The sequence below is a fragment of the Pyrus communis genome, chromosome 6, assembly GCF_963583255.1.
Source record: "Pyrus communis chromosome 6, drPyrComm1.1, whole genome shotgun sequence".
Lineage (NCBI taxonomy): Eukaryota > Viridiplantae > Streptophyta > Magnoliopsida > Rosales > Rosaceae > Pyrus > Pyrus communis.
The window spans coordinates 15,431,880-15,448,021 of NC_084808.1; the positions used below are offsets into that span (position 1 = coordinate 15,431,880).

Here is a 16,142-nt window from a genome sequence, read left to right on the forward strand (position 1 = left end):
CCTGCACCATTTGAACCTGCATCCAATAATTAATTCCATACCTAATTGTGTTTATTCAAAGTCTCGACAATAATTGCTTTGACAATCAAACAAATACCTGCAAAAGCTTGCTTCGTAAAAAACAAGATGAAACGATTGACAGTACGAGAAATACTGTTTAGCCAGTAACCCGAAATCAATGGTAGGTTCAACTGGGTTTAGTATTGGAAAGCGCAGCAGTGAAGAAATTGAGATGGATGATGGGCCGTTGGGCAAGGAATCAGGCTCGCACAAGTAATCTAGATTTGCAGTTGGGGATGATGGGCAATTAATTTGCGCGTGAAGCTCTAAGACTTTCTCTGAGGGGTTGTGTTTATAGTACAGTCTGGCAAAACGGTGGTGGTAGTGGTGGAGAAAGCTACAGTCACAAAGCCGGTGATGGCAGCTACGAGAGAAGATAAGGGAGCAACATAAGAAGAGATAGAATGAAAGGTATTTTGGTAACTTAAATTTCAGAGAAAAAAAAGTTAATAATGTCATGTATCATATGCGTTAACTTTTATTTTTTCTTGAAATGTTTAAAAAATATTGTGTTTTAATATAAAATTAAGTATTAAAACTAAACTCTATATGTAATTTTTCCTTAATGATTATTATTTATTCTCTAAGAAATGTGAAGATTATAATACTTGTAATTTAATTAATCAAATTTTGGTATTAGTTAAAGTAATCAATTTATTTAACATTTGTTAACTCTTTTTTTTTTTTTCTTCTAAAAACAACCTTAGTATTGGAATTTTTTATTTGCTAGGTGGGCTATAATAATTAAAAATTATAAAATAATTCAAATGATTATAATTTTTTGGGTAAATCTCAATTTGCTCATGGTTTTCAACATGAAGGTTTTTTCGTTCTGGAGTTATACCTAAAGTGTTAATTTTAGGATAGTCTCATACATCCGTTAGTTTGGATTTTAAATTTTCCGTTAACTGATGACGTGGTAGACAATAATTGAACGACATGTGTCATTAAAAAGGGCGTGGATTCATTCTACCGCCGCCCTCATATGCAGTCGGATTTGAGAGCTATGGTTTGTGAAGGTTTAGGAGAATTTTTTTCGAACAGAGAGATGAAGGTTTCTAGGTTTTTAATGACACGTGGACCATTAATAACACATGACGTTCAGTTATTGTCCATATGAGCATCACGTCATTAGTTAACGGAAGACTTAACAGCCAGACTAATGTATGTATGCGACTGTCCAAAATTAACACTTTAGGTATGACTTTAGGACGAAAAAAAACTTCATGTACCAAGTATTGAAAATCATAAAACTTGAGGGTAGTAAACTGAGATTTACCCGAATTTTTTTGTTTTTAACAAATAATATTATCTACACTAAGGGGAAGAGGGTAGGCTTAGCCTTACAATGAGCTAAGCCTCATAATGAGCTAGCAATGTGGTTCAAATTCGTCTTTAGTGAGAATCGAACCTTAAGCCTCTCACTTAAAGTGAAAAAAGAATGTCACTAGATCGTAGTACTAAGTGGTAAATGATTAGCATTTCGAAGCTTAAGAATTAAAATTCTCGCTATGCTACAATCCATCGGAGCCTTATACTTGGCTCTGCCGTTGAACATTACTAACAGAAACCGTTTATTATCTCTACAATTATTGAATCAAACAAATTGATTGTACATGATGATGACGTTATTTTTATCAGAACACACAATGACTACGTAGTCTCCAGATTAAATATATACTTTAAGAAATAATTTTTAAATGATGATATAAAAGGAAGATTGTCAATTATGACGTGCAGTGAGGAATATGCGCTTATAAGGAGTACAAATGGGGTCCGATGAGGAACGCAAGCATTGTCTTTTAGTGTATGTCAAATGACTATAAAGTTGACAAACTTGCTCGTCACTTCTTACGTAACAAAATAAATTATGCACAACTATAGTACCAAATCTGCACAACTATATTACCAAATCTGCACAACTATATTACCAAATCTGTAAGAAATCGTAGAAGATGCTCCAATAGGATCCTCATTGGATTCTTTTGGTAAAAATTTTACAGATTTATAAATCGTATTTGTTTATCATGCATTATACAGTCAAATTTTATCACGTACTGTTTGTATTAAATTTTAAATAAACATATTTAAAATAATTTCTGATCGTACAATATACGATTAACGAATATGATTCACGAATTCCTAAAATCTTTACAAAGGAAATCCGGTTAGAATCCGGATTCAAAGATCCTCTCACTTCCAGCCCACCAAATGAATGAAACTGCATTTGAGTCCATATGGCTATTACGCGTAATGATTAGCTGATGTAATGTTAGCGTGCAACTAATTAACATTTGTATTTAAGTTTCGGAAAACGAACAATTCATACACGAAAACCGTTGAATGATAATTTGTAACAATTGTTACGTGTACACATAATAGTTTAGTTTATCATCTTGGGAATGGGAACTAAACATTCAAAAGGAATTGTCGCAGCTTCGAGACCTGCATGGGCCATTTTCTTTATCAAAAAATAATAAAAAAAACATTAAAAAAGAATCTTTGTTTTTTTTTTTTTTTTTTTTTTTTCATTCAACAGGTTTTTTTTTAGTACATCGATAGTTTACATTAAAAAAATAAAATTCGGCTAAACCACATAATATGCAGTCTAATTTGGTATCTAATTCACTATCCATGACTTCTTACTTCTAAGTGCAGAGAATATCATCAAACAATAGTATTAAATGACTAATAATGTTCAGCTGGTTGTTAAAGTGAGGGTATAAATTATGTTTTTCTTAAGAGAAGTACAAAACATATTCCTCAATATCTAATGAAAAAATATTGGTGGTACCAATGTCAACCATTATAAATCTCCATAACAGAAAATATGAATTGTCATTCTTTAAAATATTATCTTCATCCGGAAATTAAAATGCAAAACTGTAGGTGCATGCAATTATTTATAGAGAACTTTAACGAAAAATTCCTGGTACTGTTTATTTTGACAAAAAATTATATTTTTACACTAAATAGTCAATCATGATATTATTCACTTTACTTTTTATTTTGTCTTTATCATTAAAACTCAAAGTTTTCAAGTCATTTTCATTAGTTTTCCTTTATTTATATATGGTAATTCTGTAGACCAAGTCGGCAAATTGTAAACACCTTTCTAACCAAAACTTATTTGAAAAGGGCCAAATTTATGAGACAAGAAGATTTATGTTTTATTTGGATGAGGAAATTTAAGAATATTAAGAAATTTTAGAATGACGGGAATTGAAATGACTGAATTTTTTTATTTAGAATTTGTGAATATTTCTTGTTTGGTTAACTTAAAAGAACAATGAATTTGAATACCAAATTTGTTATTTTTAAACTTTACTCATATAAATTAAGACACGACACATATTTACATGGAATTTAAACTTGGAAATTACACTATGTTTGGATGAAGAAATTTAAGATTACTAAGGAATGTAAAAATGACGGAAATTGAAATGATGAGATTTTATTTTATAGAATTTGTAAATTTTCTTGTTTGGTTAACCTAAAAGAACAATGGAATTGAATACGGAATTTTTTATTTTTAAACTCTCAATCATAGAAATTGGGAAATGACACCTATTTACATAGAATTTGAACTTGGGAATTGGAGGTCCCAAATTCCAAGTTTTTTTTTTCCACGCGGAAATTCTAAATTTCTATATTTATGAATCCAAACGAGGAAATTGATGCATGTCAATTTATAAATTTTGACTTTTATTAAAATTCCAAGTTTATTTTCTTCATCCAAACATAGAGAGGTCTCAAATTCCAAGTCATTTTTCCACGCGAAAATTCTAAATTTTTAAGATTATAAATCTAAATAAGGAAATTGGTGTATATCAATTTATAAATTTTGACTTTTAACAAAATCTCAAATTTATTTCCCTCATTTAAACATGGTATTGCTATTCCAAAAAACAACATCTGAAAATATTTCTGGATGGACGTTGCCAAACGATAGATGACAATCAAAAGAAAAGCCAGCCACATATTATATGTAATATGCTGAGCCATGCAAATATCAAACCTTCATGTCAACGTCCACTAAAGCGCGTAAACGACCAGGTGTTGGTGTCAAAATTCAGACAGTTTGGACTAAATTCAACACGTTTTGCTCTTGCTTCTGGTCTCAATGCCACAGGATAGATCACGGAAAAAGAAAAATAGGCATGCAATTGAATGCCGTGAATCGACAGTAATTGCGTTTGAGCGTGTGAGAGGTTTGCGTATAAAACCAATTTCTTAACAAAAAGATTGTACATCGAGTTGGGTGTTGGCTCGGTTAAATTCTTTTTTGTGTCTTAAGTGAACGAGGACTTAGAGTTCAATGTGGATTTGTGTGTACTTTCCTAAAAAGTGAGTGAAAGAGAAACATAAATTAAAATGAGAAATGAATGTAATCATGGATTCAAGATGACAAACATTTACAAAAGTAAAATCTAGGGTGATGGGTCGAGCTACATGACTTGAAAATAGACTAAAGATGTAAGGAAAGAAGTAAAACTCTAGCAAGATTCAAGCTATGATGTGCGGAATAATGCTAAAGGAGTCTACGGGAGGAAATCAAGGTGGTTGGGCATATCAATAGAATCATACCACATGGTGGCAAAGCTGTAAGAGTTTAGATCTCAAGGATCATATACAATGTTTGGTTCAAAGGAAGGCTCTGAGATTGTAGTTGAAAAGCTAAAGGTTTTGCTAAAGAGCAATTGGCTTTGTGTTGAAAAACAGTTGGGTTGATTGAATAACGACTCAAGATTTTGTATAATCGTAGAGATTGAATTGATGATGGCCCTCATCTTGAAGGTTGTTGGTCTTATTTATAGGCAGTGGAGAAGGAGTAATCTCGATCTTATTGTTGAGCTGGAGGATGAGTAGATCGGTCATTTGGCACTTATAATAACTACAATTCTTGGTTGGTGGCCTTCAACTGTGTCTTGTGGTAGTTTGCACAATTGTTTCCAGTGACAATAGCTTGTCAGAATACGCCCAGGTCTGTTGTATGCATGGTAATCATTCTTCGTGGATAACATGTTCGAGCACTTGGACCAGCTAAAGTGAAATAGGTTGGTCATCCAAGCCCTAGGAAAGGATCCTGCATTGGGCTAGATTGGCCGCATAGCAAGCCTCATTTTTGTTTATGGCCTAAACAATGCCCCCAAGTTTAAGTAAGTTGTGAGGAGGCCTACTTAAATTTGAAGAAGAATAAGTTATCAAAAGTCGTGCAAAATAATTTGATTGCCACCACCTTTTGATAATTTTGAATTTTGATGACTCGTTTTCTAATCGCTGTAGCGGTTTAATCATAAGGAAAACTAATAAAAGAGCTTGAAAGGTTTCAGTTTTAACGATAAGGACAAAATAAAGGATAAAGTGAATAGTACCATGATTGACTTTTTAGTATAAAAATATGGTTTTTCGTTAGAGTGAACAGTACCGAGAGCTTTTCGTTAAAGTTCCCTTAATCATAACTTTCTTGAGAATGGTTTGCACTTGCCCCAGTAACTCTTCCTCCTCTCAATTCGTGTGAGAAGTAAAAGGTAGAGTAGTGGAAAGTTGAAAACTTTCTTCCCCCTTTTCTGAACGAGTTCCTAATTTCCAATTTTCTACGAAAAAGTTTCACTTTCCTTCCATACTTTTGCTATGGCTCCCAAGAAATCTGCTTCCGATGTTGATCAATTTGAAGACGAACTATGGAGATATGGGCAGTGCTTGGCCCGTTTTCAAGAAGAGTCATTGTCCAAGGCTCGCTCTTGCGTTAAGCTCACTTCATTGCCCTCTTGGGCTTGTTTAATTAAAACCATGTCCAATAAGTAAGGTTCTAAAAAACGTTAGGCGCTAGTCGGACAACGAGATGGGGTCTAGCGCCTAGGTGGCTAGGCGAGACTTGGACGGATTTAAGTAAATTTGATATAAATTTACTTTATAATATATAAATGTTATGTTTTTCTTTTAAAATAATATATATTATAAAACTGTTATTTTAGGGTATTTAATATATGTGGTCTTAAAAAGGGAAAAGAGTATAAAATAATACAAAAAATAGATAAAAAAATAAAAAACAATAATTGATTTAGGTGAGAAAAAAAAGAAAAGAAAAAAAAGAATATAAAATAGTGATAGGAAACCGGGCATTGCATTTAACCAAAACAGGGATGGTGGGACCAAAAAAACTCATCCGGTCCATTTAACTTAGAAAAAGAAGATAGTGGTCCTCACTTGTCCATCTTCTTCTTCCTCGCAACCCTGCAACATAATTTCTAGATTCACACTTTTTTTTTCAGACTGTGGCGACTTAACTAGGCCTACTAGCCTCTACCTAGCTCCACCCAAACCTTCATAACTCCCCCTAGACCTACCTAATTGGGCCTAGTATCCGCCTAATACATTTTCTGATTTTGGGCGGTCGGTCTCCAACCAGCACCTAGGCTTATTTTTAGAACACTATCAATAGGCCTAAACAATAAATTCAATATAATTAACAATTAATTATATCTAATCATCTTGGTTAACGTTGCTAGAACTACCATAGGTGTGTGACTTAGCAGGGCAATGAAATTAGATAATGAATTAATTTAATTCCACAAGCCATGAGTGTCACTTATCAACATTTTATGGCTTTCTGGATGGATTAGTAGAAGTATACATGAAGTAATCATGATACTTTTTCTAACCTTGATTCTAGTTATAATGCTATTCAGTTTTTCAATCATCCATATCCCAATCAAGATTTATGTGATATGAAATTATGTTAAATCACATATAGATATCCATGATCACCATGATATATCTGTTCAAGCAGTTCTTACAAACATAGCTTGATAAATAGTTACTCTAGCTAGAGATTTTTGAGATTGACCTTTAAGTGGCTTCAAGGGATCCCTGCTTCTATTGAAAAATTACTAGAAGGTGACAAATCCTTATTGGCGTTCATGTATCTCCATACTCATACATATGAACCTGAGTATCATATTACTGGGAAGTAGTGAGGGCTTTGAGGGGAAATCAAAGTTAAGCATAGGATATCTAAAATGCTTCAAATCTGAGAACTATTTGCATACTACAACCAGAAAATTTCTAACGTGTGACATGTGGTAAACATCCATACGTTTAAGCTTCTTGGGCGGTCATTGTTCAATGAACTTGTTCAATAGACAAGCACCTGTATATTCATCACGTGTCCAACACGCGTAGAAGGAGATCATGCTAATTTAATGTGATATACATTGGCCTTTTCTAATAATCAATGTCCAATTGACTTTCCAAATGGCTAGGAACTTTATTTAAGAATTAAGTGACTATGGAATACAAGTCTCCCTACCCTAACCTCATTGCTTGTTGATGACATTGCTTCCATACCTTAAATTATGGACGCATCCATAGTATATTGTCTCCATAATATAAAGCCAAACTCATGAATGAATTAATCTTGCACTTTATTAATGAATTAACATGAAGTTGTTACATAATATCTAATATTGCAAAACTGGTTTTTAGCACACAACTTCAACAATCTCGCACTTGCCCTAAAGCTAATGCTCACAATGACGCACACCAAAACTATCTAGATGTCAATCAAGCAGCTTCTATGTTATCGCCTTAATCAGTGATTAGGTTCACTACATTTTATGCAGCATTAACTCTTAAACCTAAACCACCTTCTTCTTCACAGATTCTATAATCTTGTAATTAACGATGCTTTTTTATTTTTGTTTTGATGATTCATGAAATCGTAGTTCCTTGGATTGAGCTAATGCCCCATTTTAATCACCTAATAATATCATTAGTGATTCAATAGTAGGAACGTTTACAAGTCCAGTGATGAACTTCGTTATCCAAAACAACTTTTCGATTAGCATTGAAGCAGAATCATATTTTGTTTCTCAGATGGAGAGCGTTATGCACTTCTGCATATTGCTTCTCCAAATCATACTTTACCTCTCTCTCTCTCTCAAACTTTTCTCTCATTTTTTATCTTCTCTCCACTCGTCGCCTCCCTCCATCCATGACTCCTCACCTCACCACGACCGCCAATTTCTTCCCCTCCTGATGTCGCCCACTCAAAAACCTCCCACTCTCCTCCTGCAACAGCATTAGCAACCCAACAAATCAACCCTAACACAACCTCCATGCGCTCTCCTCCTCAGCCTCACCGCAACAGCGGCGACCATCCCTTCCACTCCGCCGTGTCGCTCCGAAAATTAAGGCGGTTCAACTGGAAGAGCGAATGCAATAATGGTGCTACATTCTCTTCGCCGAGGTCGTCCACCCATGGTTCGATTGGCCATGACCAGGTCCTCCATTTTCTCAATTTCTCTAATTTTTTTAATTAATTTTTAAAATTATGAATAATCGTAGCGATAATTCGAAGTTGTTGTCCGTGATTCTTAATTTCCGAGTTGATAGTATTTCGATTTCTAAATCTGATATGTTTTCCTTTCATTCAAGTTCTTCTCGTATGGTTAGGAATCTCACTCTCGCTCTACTCACCAATTATTTAATTTCGAAAATCTGAATTTCTTTTGTTCATCTCTTATTAGAAATTCAAAATCTAGGTTTTGGTATTTATCCTTTGAAAGTGCTATGCACAACCAATATAAGAAATTTGCGTCCTACGGTAACTGAAGATGAGATTGAGGAGTTTAAAAACTTCAGTCAAATTATACATGATGAGGGTTGGCAAGGTGCTATTGTCTCTAAAACTATGAACTAGATCGGAGCTAAAGTAGAAATTGGTGCATGCAGGAAATTAGAGTCTACTACGCTTTTGTTAAATATGAAGACATTGCTGGCGTTCACAATGCAATCAAGGTTTTATTTTTTTGTGATAAGTTGTCGATCAAGTTTTTTTCTTGGGAACTTTAACAAAAAACTCTCGGTATTGTTCACTTTAACGAAAAACCACATTTTTACTCTAAAAAGTCAATCCTGGTACTATTCACTTACAACACATTTTTGTCATTTTCGTTAAAACTCAAAGTTTTCAAACCCTTTTCATTAGTTTTTTTTTTTTTTTTTTTTTTACCTTTCGTTTCAAAATGTTCATTGGATTCAGGCAAATTTCCTGTTATTTGTTGAAAGTCCTGACAGTTCTCATATATAGTTATGCATTTATTGCAGATTCTTAAGGCATACTACTGCATTTGTCTTTGGGTATTCAATTGTTAGAGAGTTCCCATACTTGCACTATTGTCAACATGGATGAACTATCTGCCTTCGTATTTGCTTTGTTATAATTTTTTGGGTTTGTGCTTGTAAGTTGTACTTGTATACTTAAATATGTGTGGGGTTTGGTGTTGTGGCACTTTTAAGGTAATTTGGTTGCAGATGAATGCTTGAATATTTCAATGTTAAGTGTTATTTGGATATTTTGTTGACTATGGTCAGTTATTAGACAATCTCTATGGGATTAGGTATCGAGAATTAAAGATCATTCCATTATTTTTCAGTTAATGTGGATTGATGGCCTGTTGTTTCTTCAGTCAGTTACCTTTATTAGGAGGTTATGTTGTCTTTGGGGCATAATATTAGAATACAATATAGCTTTGATTGTAGTGTTTTCCTTTTTTGGGTGTATCTTGTGGATTGCTGGTCCATTGCCGTTGTAGTTTGATGTTTAGCACATTTTAGTACTTTATCAGGCCTCCATAAAAGCATTATTTTTATAAAGTGATGATCTGTGCATGGCTTGAAAGTGTGTGTTTCCCCGTTCCTTGTAGGCATCTCCAATTCATTTAGTTGGAAGGCAAGTTTACATTGAGGAGCGGAGCCCAAACAGTGCTGGAGTAGAAGCTCGAAGACGTAAGTGCTTAATTTCATTATCCTTATGATTAACATCTTTGATGTTGCAAATTTAATGATGTCAGACTATGGCTGCATGATGAAATTCTTAAATACTATGTGTTGGAATAACATGACTGTAAGGTGATGTATCATAGATGTTGGGTGAAGTCCTGGAGATGGCACTTACAGTTGTGTTTGTCCTAATGTTGGCAGTTGCTGCAAGGAAGTGGTGTTGCCTTCATAAATCTTAGAAAATTTTTGTGGTAGAGATAGAGAATATGCTGTTTTCTCAATCAGTCTCGGAATCAATCTTGCATTGCAATCTTCTTTCTTCTAAGATGTCATTCAGATGTCAAGGTTTTCATGGAATCAAATCATTTCTGCTCATGAGCTTAATGAGTCTATTGGCATAGCCAGAATTTAGAGTGTTATATACCAAATTGTTAAGCATCTGTTTTCTTAGAAGTAATCGTTTGATCAACTTATTTTTCATTATGTATTTAGGTGAATTATTCAACCAGGAGGAAGGGGCAGTGGTAGCAGCGGTTATCAAATTATGAATCTTTGTCATACGTATGATTCAAGGAAAAGTGAAGTATTTTAAGTGACAATTGTTTGTAAATGGAGTATTTCATACTTGATAGATAGTTTCATATATTCTTTGGATAGCTCATTGATTTTAATTGTGATTTTTTTATGTAATTATTATATTGTAGTAAATGTGCAATCTTGAATATAAATATTATATTATATTGATTAAATAAAAACAAATATCCTTTTTTTTTTTTTTTTTTTTAAGTTTTGAAAGTTCTTTTATAATGGGCATTGGTCGTGGTCATTTTATAATCCACAACAACCATAGTGCACGTGGTGTTAGATCCCACTCTACCATGGCACAATCACACCATAACCTCATCTATCATTTGGTGCTCAAAAGACCTTCTAAGGACAGGCACTATTTCGTTCTTTGAGTAATTTTAATGTACTCATCTGTTGACTGAGTCTTACAACTATTATTTTACATGAAAAGCAAGATTCAAACAACCCACCCAAAAACACAAAAAGAAAAAACTCACTCTTTTTCCAACTTTTTGCCCATTGCTCTTTCATAGAGGAAGATCTTCTGCACTCTCTAGCTGAAAGAAGTTTCGAATTTGTGTTTTTATATTGAAAGAAATTAGGGGACTTAAAACAGTTAAACTGGCACGTTACGTCTTTCCGAACTAAGGGAGGTGCTTTCTTCAGAAATCTCCCATCGCAATACCTTACACCATTGCACCAAGAAACGACTGGAGGTAAAGAAAAATGCATATCATAACAATGGAAGACAAATCTCATGTATAAACTGAGAGTTAATAAAGCGCATATAATGTCAAAATCCAGTAAAATATGCAGCCTACAACATAACAAGGAAGAAGGAAAATTTGATTGGAGCTCTCATTAGCTTTTTCAAAAACTGTTGAATTAAGGCCTTATCCGACTAAGTGGGGACAGCTGTAAAAATCCTAAAATATATGGCTTGTTTATCCCATGTTTTCTGTTGGATTTAACTAATCCGAGTGTTTTATTAGAGTCTCTTTCAAAGTTTTCCTAAATGTTTCTCTACACATATAACCTCTATCTTCTGTATATGTAGAAAACTCCACAACTAACCAACTCAGATGCTTTTCTAGGCTCAAATCAGCATGGACGATAGTTGGAAATTTTGCTATATAATTCTCTACTTTTTTCATCTGTTTCCAACAAATACAAAAATATAAAATGCTACGATGGTTATTTACTGCAAAGTAGAGGTTCGTACATAGGGTGAAATGAATGGTACCTTGACTTTCAATGGAGTACCGGCTGACCTGCAGCTCTACTCCCATAGCTAACTTGCCTTCTTATCAGGCTTAAATTTCTGGAAAGAGCGCTTGAGAGACTCATCGACACTCATCATTGCCCCATCATTGTCAAACTCACCACAGTAATTAGGTGCTGAAAATATTGTCACAAGTTTCGTATCCGCAAAGAACTCATATCCATCTTTGACAACCTGCAAATATAAATAATATCTAATAAGTGGAAGGAGTTCTTGGTTGTATGGTATTGGAAAATTCTGAAATGAAAAGATATTTCAGACCTGGTGAGCTCGACAAATCAAACCTAGATCATGCTTCTGTAGAAACTCTGTTACCCTATCAGCACCGAAGGTAAAGGAAATTCCCCTATCATTTGGTCCCCAACCTTCAATGTCTTTGCTAGGATCGGACCACAGGAGATCACATAGCAAACCACTATCTGGGACATCAGTAGGTCGCTTTAAAGTGTTGATCTGATTTAAATTGTTTAACTCGGGTGATAATCCACCATGCATGCAGAGTATTTTGTCTTCAAGGAGAGCTGCCACGGGAAGGCAGTTGAAACAATCTGTCAACTCTTTCCAAAGTGTGGCATTGAATCTTTGTTTACACTCATCATAAAAGCCATATATTCTGTTTATTGAAGCACATTCATGGTTACCCCTCAGAAGGAAAAAATGCTGAGGATACTTTATTTTATATGCAAGGAGAAGGCATATTGTTTCAAGGCTTTGCTTCCCATGATCTACATAATCCCCTAAAAACAGATAGTTGGAGTGAGAGGGCCACCCACCATACTCAAAAAGACTCAGAAGATCTGAATACTGGCCATGAATACCACCTGCGCGACGTAAAGAAACTCATATGAGGATATCAGATTAGTTTTCTCCTTTTTAAAGGGAAGAATGTAAACATACATATAAATGAATAGATTATGACGAAAACTATCAAGAATTCATCCCTTTCAATGCTACATCTCAGAAATATAACAATTATATGCTAGAAGATTTCAAAAACTACACCACATTGTGGATACAGGCATGGAATTTCAGAAATTCAGTGCGGATACATATAACATCGACCTAGAGCTCTGCTTTTAGAGAGATGAATATCGCTAGACTACCAGCTAGAGAACATAAAGAACTTTAGTTATAGGGTTGTGGTTATTAGAGAGAAGTGAAACTGGCCCAGAAGAAAGCATTTTGACAATATCTCTCAGGCAGAAACTTGGTTTTTCATAGTGGAACACTAAAAATGATTTATGGCAGATGAATTTAGGATACGAACAACTTTACAAAAGTAAAAGCAAAAATTCACAGATTCAGAGCAAAAGTTATTATCTATTGTCCAAGACAACAATTTCTGTCTACTGTTCATAGGTACAAATTGTAAACTCGAAATGAAATAAAACCACACAACTACATGATAATGGACGCATGAGACCCCAAATATGCCACACTGGAATAATGGTTCATACCCTCACCATGCATCACTCTATGCAACTGATCACAATTCACAGATTTTTACCCATAAACTAAATGGCCCGTCACTTGTCATCTAACCATAACAAAGGATTCAAGATTGAATTTTTCAAAAGCAGAGGTTCTAACTTGATCATTTGTTTATTTCTAGCACTGCCTTAGAAAACATATCTCAAGTGACGATGTATACCGATGTTCTTCACCATTGAGTTTTATGACATATTTTAGCATTCTTGATTTCTTGTCAGTCACTCAAAGATGGAAACACACATTATTCAACTCCATATTTGATCGCAACCCAAGCCAACCAAACTTATCCGGACCCATAGATCCAACCTCAAAATCGATCAAAGTAAAAGTAAAATGAAATAATGAAAATATTAAATTATACAGTAAAATAAGAGAAAACAGAGGATGTGGGTTGAGGTTAAAATACCACAAATCTTGATAGGAGCATCAAGCTCCAAAAGATTAGGCTGCCTCAGAAAATTATCCTTTGGAGACGGCACAAAGCTGCTTGATCTCACTCTCCTGAAGCTGCACTTGCTTCCCTTGTTTGCCTCTCACTTCAAGGAGCCTATTAATTATATTATCAAGAACCCCACGTAACCACGTTCCATCTCTTAAGTTTTTTTTCTTGAATTCACCCACCAGAATAAAAGAAATCAAATTTTCGGAAACCAGAGAACAAATAGAAACCAGAGAATAAAGGACACTGCTTTGGCCTTTCTGGAGCTCCAAAAACTTTTCATTCCGTGGGGGAATAACAAAACAAAAAAAGCAAGAGGGACTGTAAAGAAGGGACCTGATGGGCAGCCTGAAACGAAAAGCAAAGAATATGTTCTTTGAAATCTTTGTTTCTTTGGAGAAGAAGGTGGAGGAATCAGGGAATTAATGAGAGGAGGGTAAAGGGGCTGTGAGTGGGCAGTAATGGACCCCCAGAAAATCAGAAAGATGATGCAGAAGACCACCAATCTTGAGAAAACTTCAAAACGCGGTCGGTAAGCGCTTAAGCGGCGCGCCCCAATTTCACACTCGCACACTCTAGGCATACGGCGGGCGGTAAGTTCATCCATTCCGATTCCCCCAACAACCCAAAATTCAATTCCTACTTAAATGTAGGAATTTTGGAGTTGGATTCTCAATTCGCGTGGTCCCACTAATTGATTTTTCAATATTTGGTAACAACTGAAGTATCCGTAAACAGAGTTCAATTCTGCATTTTGATTCCGATTACCTTTACGTAAAGGTGCCATTAAAATATGTCGTAGCATTAGCTTTACTATTAAACCAGATAGACTCCATCTCGCCCCTTACCCTCCCAAACAAACCCTAACCTCAAACTGCCATGTGCTATGGCTTGGGGCCGGTGGCAGCCACCCCTTTCTCCTTCCTTTTCTCCTTTCCTTTCTTTCCGTTCTTCCCTCAGCCCTGTCTTCCCATCTGCTCTGCGCCTCCTTTTCCTCATCTCTCAGTGTTTCTACATTTTGTTACCTCCACCGACCACCGTCATCCTCCTGCCATGTCCGGTGACGAATAATGGTGTGTGGTCACCGGAGGCCAAGGCTTCGCGGCATGCCACTTGGTCCAGTGCTGATCTGATTCGATGTGTTCCGGGTTAAAATCGCCGACCTCGGATCCAAAAATGAAAACGACATTCTCTCTGAATCTCTGTGCTCCGGCCACACCCTTTCCCCTTCCCACCGTTGTGTTCGGTTGTTCATGGCTTCACACCTCCTACCCAGATTCGGGCTCTGTCCTTCTCAAGGTTTCTTCCTTGATTGGGGCTGTTGGTGGGTTGAAGCCAGTTCTGCAAACTGATTCGATATAATGATTCCCTCTTCGACTTTTTCTGAAGATGCGCTGCCTCTGCTCTCAGATTTGGTGCAGCGCCACATTGGTCGAGTATTGCATTGCCTTGGGCGAGCAAATCTGACGGTTCCACCGCCTGGGGCGCTATGTTTTGGTGGTTGCCCCATTGGAAATTTTCAGATCTAAAAAATGTTTGCAACTCCGCTGCTTTGTTTGACTTGTGGATTTTGCTGATCCCGTTTGTGCAGTGTTGTCTTTGCCTGAGTTGTCCTATCCGTCCATCGGATTGTGCCGTGCTGCGGTTCCCTTCTCGGAGTAGTTTAGTTTAGTTTTGTCTAGTTCTATTGTCTCGCCTAGTGTGTGTTGTAGCCTCGCCGCAATGATGGCCGAATTTGGTTTTCGATTTGAGCAATGAGTTATATGGTCTAGCATGCAAACAATTACCTCTATGTGATCTCGCTTCTGCAATGATTTTATGTGGCCGCACTATTCGGCAGTGACCGTTTGGAATTTGCTAATACAAATCTGTTATATCTATTGCTTTGTGATAGATTTGTAGGGGTCGCCCTCACGGCGGAATATATCTCCCGCTCGCCCTCTCTGCCCCCCTTCCTTTCGAAAGGAGTCGCAGTCCCAACCAGATGCTCCTTTCGATTTTGGTGAAGCCCAGCTGTTTCGTTCAGCCATCCATCCTATTCGTTTCTCTGTCCAAGAAAAAGGTCTGGAAAGATGGTATTCCTTGTTGAAACAATGTACTTCTGCAATTTTGTAGTTACTTTTTTTTTCCTTTGAACTGTATTAGCAATTTTATTTAGTACAACGGATTTGAATACATTTGTAGGCAATTGCACAGATGATTATCTAATTGGCATTAGGTTGATTTTTTGCAACAAGTTAAGTTATTATGGTTCTTTGACAAGTGATGGTTTTAACATGCTTCAGACAGTGAGCACAAATGAGTGTCAGGGTTAAAGATATATGGTAGAAGCATTAAACCGCCGGTCTTACCCTTGGGAGGCATGAAATCATTTTTGAATCAAAAAGCAAGCATCCATTACTACAGATAGAAATACTGCATGCAGTGCCATAAGCTGTATAGCCTTCATATTTCTAGGTTTCATGGTAGTACTAAACTGATCCAATGCTCTCGTTGTGTGTGCGCTTCCCCATTTTC

At 35.9% G+C, this 16,142-nt stretch overlaps 1 pseudogene; it reads right to left on the minus strand.

Moving 5' to 3' along the window:
* Positions 1 to 10,017: 10,017 nt before the first annotated feature.
* LOC137736115 (serine/threonine-protein phosphatase PP1 isozyme 3-like) lies at positions 10,018 to 14,624 on the minus strand (annotated as a pseudogene).
* Between the last annotated feature and the right edge of the window lie 1,518 nt (positions 14,625 to 16,142).